This window comes from Triticum aestivum, chromosome 1A (genome assembly GCF_018294505.1).
Source record: "Triticum aestivum cultivar Chinese Spring chromosome 1A, IWGSC CS RefSeq v2.1, whole genome shotgun sequence".
Classification (NCBI taxonomy): domain Eukaryota; kingdom Viridiplantae; phylum Streptophyta; class Magnoliopsida; order Poales; family Poaceae; genus Triticum; species Triticum aestivum.
In genome coordinates, this window is record NC_057794.1 from 271,665,034 (window position 1) to 271,671,033 (window position 6,000).

Below are 6,000 nucleotides of genomic sequence, written 5' to 3' on the forward strand. Positions count from 1 at the left end.
CAAGAAAATGTACGGTTATAATGCTATTATGCTACTATCTCTTAGTCTTGTGCTTCATGAATAGGAATTTGAAAAGGAGGACAAGTGGAAATTAAAATTCCTATGGTTTTTATTTCAAGGAGACACTAAAGGAACAAATCCTACAGTTTTCCTTTGCTCCATTCCTTTGCACCAAATTCATGAAAAGTAGTACCATAGGAAACTTTCCAATTCCTATGTTTTTCATTCACTTTTCCTTTCAAGCACTGGCGATTCTAATAGGCAGGCTTGAGCAAGGAAAAGCCTACACTAAAAAATGTTTTTGTGCTACTTCTATTACTTTGGACCCAGGCCACTGCCCTACTAGCTCAACTCCCAGGGCCATCGACAAATGCACAGCTCAAACGCGTAGAGATAAATTATGATGGCGTTCAAGAGAGTCCATCATGGATAGCTAAGTTGCCTGGTACCTCACTGCTTTTCATATAGTAGGATAAAATAATCGTATTTCCCATTACTCCATGTGCTCACTGGACAATATATATAACATGTAGAGTAAAAAATATATGCAACAAGTGTACAACCTCTTTGGCGAAGCCATGTCGATCTCAGCGTGATTGGGTTGGCCGTGAGGATGCTCTGGCTGACTTGGCTGTCGGAGGAGGGGAAGAAGATCTTAGGAGTCTGGAGATGGAGCCCAAGGTACTGCTCCACTGTGATGGAGGGTTTCGTCGTTGGAGCAGCTCCAGTGAGTTGTACGACGCTGAGGCTAAAGCAGGACAAGAGAGACAATGTTAACCTGAGTGGAATTCTAATAGCATATCCAATAGATGACATGAAATGCATAACCACAAAGTGCTAGATGTAAAATACATCAGCCTCTCATCTCTGAACTTAACTGTCAAAACTGAATTTAACTGTTGAACCTGAACTTGACTGTCAAAACTGAATTTTGCTGTCGAAACTAAATTTTACTGTCGAAACTAAACGCACTGGAGGTGAGGCTACACGTCAGTCGACTGACTTTTTCATCTCTGGTCAGTCAATTTTGCAGCTGTTGGATACGAAATCAAGGGCCTGCAGTTCATCTTCAACCTCCACCCTCCTGAGCCGCCAGCCAGCATCGGCCAAATAACCGCCCGCGGCCGTCGGTGTGCCGCCACGCCCGCGCCGAAAACAATCCCCACCGCCGGTCCGCGCCCCGGCCATCCCTCTAGGCCCCCCGTGCTGATCTTTTTCTCCGGCGATCCCCATGCCACCGTCGGCGACCACCGCCCCCACCCTGAACCCAAAGATAGATAGTGGGTGAGGGAGTCCTGGATTAGGGGGTGTCCGGATGGCCAGACTATACCTTCAGCCGGACTCCTGGACTATGAAGATATAAGATTGAAGACTTTGTCCCGTGTCCGGAAGGGACTTTCCTTGGCGTGGAAGGCAAGCTTGGCGATACGGATATGCAGATCTCCTACCATTGTAACCGACTTTGTGTAACCCTAACCCTCTCCGGTGTCTATATAAACCGGAGGGTTTTAGTCCGTAGAACAACAATCATACCATAGGCTAGCTTCTAGGGTTTAGCCTCTTCGATCTCGTGGTAGATCTACTCTTGTACTACCCATATCATCAATATTAATCAAGCAGGACATAGGGTTTTACCTCCATCGAGAGGGCCCGAACCTGGGTAAAACTTCGTGTCCCTTGCCTCCTGTTACCATCCGGCCTAGACACACAGTTCGGGACCCCCTACCCGAGATTCGCCGGTTTTGACACCGACATTGGTGCTTTCATTGAGAGTTCCTTTGTGTCATCGCCGTCAGGCTTGATGGCTCCTACGATCATCAATGGCGATGCAGTCCAGGGTGAGACCTTCCTCCCCGGACAGATCATCGTCTTCGGCGGCTTCGCACTGCGGACCAATTCACTTGGCCATCTGGAGCAGATCGAAAGCTATGCCCATGGCCGTCAGGTCATATTTGGAAGTTTAAACTACACGGCTGACATCCACGGGGACTTGATCTTCGACGGATTCAAGCCACTGCAGAGCGCGCCGCACTGTCATGACGAGCATGATCTAGCTCTGCCGCTGAACAGTGCCCTGGAGGCAGCACCCACATCGGCTTCGACCCTTAATTCGGAGCCAACTGCGCCGATCGAGGATGGGTGGTTGGACGTCGCCTCGGGGGCTGCGATCCCAACGGCGATCGAGCCGAACACCAGCCTCGCACTCTGCAAGACTCGTGACTCCATGGAGCCGGACTCCGAACCCTCCGCGCCCCTGCCGATCGAATCCGATTAGGCGCCGATTATGGAGTTTACTGCCGCGGACATCTTTCAGCACTCGCCTTTCAGCGATATTCTGAAGACACTGAAGTCTCTCTCTTTATCAGGAGAGCCCTGGCCGGACTACGGTCAGCAAGGTTGGGATTCGGACTATGAAGAAATTCAAAGCCCACCCACCACCCACTTGGTAGCCACTGTCGACGACTTAACTGACATGCTCGACTTTGACTCTGAAGACATCGACGGTATGGACGCCGATGAAGGAGACGATGAAGAACCAGCGCCTATCAGGCCTTGGAAAGCCACCTCGTCATATGACATATACATGGTGGACACCCCAAAAGAAGGAGAGGGCGATGGAACCGCGGAGGATGACCCCTCCAAGAAACAACCTAAGAGCCGGCGTCAGCGGCGCCGCTCAAAATCCCGCCAAAACAAATACGGTGATTCCAGCATGGGAGATAATAATACTCCGGAAAGTGCCGAAGAAAACCCCCTCCAGCAAGATTTAGCATAGGAGGATGGAGAAACCAGCCCTCATGAGAGAGCGGCAGACAGAGAGGTCGAGGACGATAATTATATGCCTCCCTCCGAAGATGAGGCAAGCCTCGACGACGACGAATTCGCCGTGCTAGAGGATCCCGTCGAGCAAGAGCATTTTCAATCCAGGCTTATGGCCATGGCAAGAAGCCTCAAGAAAAAACAGCAACAGCTTAAAGCCGATCAAGATTTGCTAGTCGACAGATGGACTGAAGTCCTTGCGACCGAAGAGCATAAACTCGAACGCCCCTCCAAGAGCTACCCAAAGCGCAGGTTGCTACCCCGATTAGAGGAGGAAGCACTTGATGCGGCCGACCGGCCACCTCGTGGCCGCGACAGAGAGGCCCCTCGGCCCTCCACTCAAGCCGCACCCCGTCCCAAGGCACGAGAATATGCGCCGGACTTACAAGATATGTTGCAGGACAAGGCAAGGAAAACAAGATCGATCTACGGATTGCGTGGGCGCCGCACGGCTCGGGACGGTAACCGTCACGCCGGCCACAAATTCGGCAGGGCCGAACACAGTAGACAAAGCTCATTGGAGCTACGTCGTGATATAGCCCAGTACAGAGGCGCCGCACACCCACTATGCTTCACAGACAAAATAATGGATCATCAAATCCCCGAGGGTTTCAAACCCGTAAACATCGAATCATATGATGGCACAACAGATCCTGCGGTATGGATCGAGGATTACCTCCTTCATATCCACATGGCCCACGGCGATGATTTCCATGCCATCAAATACCTCCCACTCAAGCTTAAAGGACCAGCTCGGCATTGGCTTAACAGCTTGCCAACATGATCAATCAGTTGTTGGGAGGATATGGAAGCCGCATTCCTCGATAATTTCCAGGGCACTTATGTGTGACCCCCAGACGCTGATGATCACGTAATTCAGCAGCCAGAGGAATCGGCCAGGCAATTCTGGACACGGTTCCTAACAAAGAAAAATCAAATAGTCGGCTGTCCGAATGCTGAGGCCCTAGCAGCCTTCAAGCACAATATCCGTGACGAGTGGCTTGCCCAGCACCTTGGACAGGAAAAGCCGAAGTCTATGGCAGCACTCACGGCACTCATGACCCGCTTTTGCGCGGGAGAAGATAGCTGGCTTGCTCGTAGCAACAATATGACCAAGAACCCTGGTAATTCGGATACCAGGGACAGTAGTGGCAGGCCGCGTCACAACAAGCAAAAGCGCCGCATTAATGGCGACAATGCTGAGGAGACGACAGTTAATGCCGGATTCAGAGGCTCTAAATCCGATCAGCGGAAAAGCCATTCAAAAGGGATCCTAGGGGCCCGTCCAGTTTGGACCGTATACTCGACCGCTTGTGCCAGATACATGGCACCCCCAAAAAGCCGGCCGATCACACCAACAGGGATTGTTGGGTGTTCAAGCAGGCAGGCAAGTTAAATGCCGAAAATGAAGACAAGGGGCTACATAGCGATGACGACGAGGAGCCCCGGCCGCCGAACAACAATGGACAGAAGGGTTTCCCCCCACAAGTGTGGACGGTGAACATGATATACGCAACCCACGTCCCCAAAAGGTAGCGGAAGCGCGCATTAAGGGACGTATATGCAGTAGAGCCAGTCGCCCCAAAGTTCAACCCATGGTCCTCCTGCCCGACCACCTTTGATCAAAGGGACCATCCCACTAGCATCTGTCATGGCAGATTCGCCGCATTGGTCCCAGACCCAATTATTGACGGATTTCATCTTACTAGAGTCCTTATGGACGGCGGTAGTAGCCTGAACCTGCTTTACCAGGATACAGTGCGGAAAATGGGCATAGATCCCTCGAGGATTAAGCCCACCAAAACGACCTTTAAAGGCGTAATACCAGGTGTAGAGGCCAACTGTACAGGCTTAGTCACACTTGAAGTGGTCTTTGGATCTCCGGATAATTTCCGAAGCGAGGAGTTAATCTTCGACATAGTCCCATTCCGCAGTGGCTATCACGCACTGCTCGGGCGAACCGCATTCACCAAGTTCAATGCGGTACCGCACTACGCATACCTTAAGCTCAAGATGCCAGGCCCTCGAGGAGTAATTACGGTCAATGGAAACACCGAACGCTCCCTCCGAACGGAGGAGCACACGGCGGCCCTTGCAGCGGAAGTACAAAGCAGCCTCTCCAGGAAGTTCTCCAGTCCGGCCATTAAACGACCCGACACCGTCAAGCGCGCCCAGAGTAACCTACAACAAGACCGCCTGGCATGATCCGAGCAGGCGTAGCAATGCGGCCCCAACCCCAGCCCTCGCAAAAATGCGACACTAGTACTTCGCGTACATAACTACGCTCTAGAAATACCATGGGTACAGGGGGAGGGGCACCATCACGGCACGCCCGAAACACGGCTTAAATCGCACCAGGGGCTGCCGATTTTTTAATTTTCTCTTACTTTCAGGACTCCACTCTTCGGAAGGCCTGTTCGGCAGTTCAATTGCCGCACAAACGATGCAAGAACCAGGGAAGCAGACAAGCCACGCCGCATTACGGAACTCCCAGGTGGTTTCTATCACAAGCAGTATACCTGTTTCGCATACTATTCCGGACCTTGCCCCTGGAACGGACATGTTACATAGTCCAACCTTTTGCTTATCGCATTATTTGTATCGTTCTGCTTTGATCGCAGCCCTCTTTAATAAACAATGCATAGCTTTTGTCTATTTTTTCATTACTCTTCATATATATATATATATATATATATATATATATATATATATATATATATATATATATATGTTCCTTAACGACATATTGCACCCGTACACTTTGGTATGGCCTAAATACGCCAGGGGCTTTAGCACCCCTCAATATGGTGTGAGAAGTCCGAACACTTTAACAAGTGCGGCACCCCGAACTTATAGCATTATATGCATCGGCTCCGAATCATGTCTTGGGTCAATAGTTGGGTTTGCCTGGCTCCTATGTTTTGGTGCCTTACGTTCCGCTATATCGGCTAAGGTAGCACTAGGAGAACCACTGCAATTGTGCCCCAGTTGAGCTGGGTCGAGCACCTCAGTGGAGAAAGCTAAAACTGGCTGTCATGATGAAGCGAGAGCTGGTCGCTGTTCGAGAGGTTTTTCGAGTCCCTAAAGACTTATGCCGCTTAGAGCAAGGAGCCGGCTCTGTCCGGCCAAGGCATGGATAGTGCCCCGAACTCGGTCTTCCGAATACCAGGGGCTTCGCCG